We start from the raw sequence: 1,654 nt of genomic DNA, 5'->3' as shown, positions 1-1,654 counted from the left end.
TGGAAGTGGACACTGCCTGGTCTTAACTATTACACATACTCATTATGTTCTGTAAACTGACATAAAAGTGTGAGTACCGTGGTAAAAGTGAGTTTAGGAAAGCCTGGCCTGTTAACCACCTCTTAGCCCTGCTGCTTCGCCATCAGGACACATCTACCATCCTCAGTGAAAACCACCTTAACATACCTGACATGGGTCTTCGATACCCATTCTATTCCAGGAAAAGCCCCAGGAATTTTCAGTCACCTGAAAATTGAGAAATTAGGGATGAGTTCTTAGAAGAAGCTTTAAAGACATACAAAATAAAATAGAGAGAGATCCTGCATGCAATTTACACATTACAGGAAAGAAACATGCAACTTTTCAGAAAATTCAAATAACATTGCACTGTGAATATCAATATGGTCTTAGGGGGCTCATCCTTGCACATTTTAAAACAGCTCAGCAGAAAGCTTTACTCTAGGGTGCAGCAGGTCTTCTCATCTACAGTCATTGAAATTTTACAATGTGTCCTTTAAGATGTCAGACTTTGTGCCCAGGTAACATTACAGTTCACTTGTGATGGGCAGGATTATTAAGAGTTATGGAGAATTTATGCGGCAGCATATGGTTTTTCTTTTTACAGCTATTTTTATTAAACAATTTTTGCAAAGTTTTAACATTAAAATTAACAACTAAAGAATTGTTTATGCAAGTTGCTGTCACAGTTTATATAAAAGAGAAATATGTGCTATTAAAATCAGACATTTAGGTTACCTTTGGTTTTTTGCGATGCATGTTAGCTTTACACATCCTGATTCTCTTGCGATAATTTTCCTTTAAAAAGGGGGGTATAGAGTGATCTCTTTTCATCAAAACAAGACATAATGCCCTGAAAGCTGACTTCAAACCATGGTTGAAAATTCAGTTATTTACACTTTATCACAATCTATAAATACATTTTTTTTTGTTGGTGTGTTTTAAAAAGAAAAAAATGCCCATCATGCACTGCTACAGGCAGCTTGGCACTTCACACAAGAGGATTTTTCACCCCCGAGCAGTTTATGTGGCTCTTAGGGAAGGAATGAGGTTCTTGGGAATTAAGAGTGAAAACAGGGCCAACCAATTCCATTTTCTTACACATAGTCTTATGGGAGGGAGTTCAGGGCCAGCCTACCATGCCAGCACCTGCCCCAAGCCAGCTGAATTGTCAACAGCATCTCTAGGATTGGAGGGGACACCCTCAAGGGCACCCAGGTTTTGCTAAATTGTGGTATCTCAATGCAGGTGAAATTGGTGTCACTCTTTGGGGCCACTTCAGGGTTCTGCAGAAGGTGAAAGTTAGAGTGGCAGGCACTTAAAGCACCTAACCATTCACATGAAAACCAATCTCTCTCAGTCGGTTGCATTTTTCTCTCTAAAAATTAAATTTTTGATAGGGGTGTATAAAACTGCTTTCAACAACTTCCAGGGGGTGAAAAAGCTTTGATTCTTTTTAAACTAAAACTTAACAACTCATAAACTTTTTTTTTTGGTAAACTTAAAATAAAATCCCCACCACCACTTTTAAAAATGTCTCCAACTTTTAACAAGCCCATTAACTTTAGAGTTAATTTAAGTTTATATGAAAGAGAAAACTATTTTATTGTCCACCCCCAAAAATGACAATTCATCA

The sequence above is a fragment of the Cricetulus griseus genome, chromosome 2, assembly GCF_003668045.3.
Source record: "Cricetulus griseus strain 17A/GY chromosome 2, alternate assembly CriGri-PICRH-1.0, whole genome shotgun sequence".
In the NCBI taxonomy this organism is placed as follows: Eukaryota; Metazoa; Chordata; class Mammalia; order Rodentia; family Cricetidae; genus Cricetulus; species Cricetulus griseus.
This window is presented reverse-complemented; position numbering follows the sequence as displayed.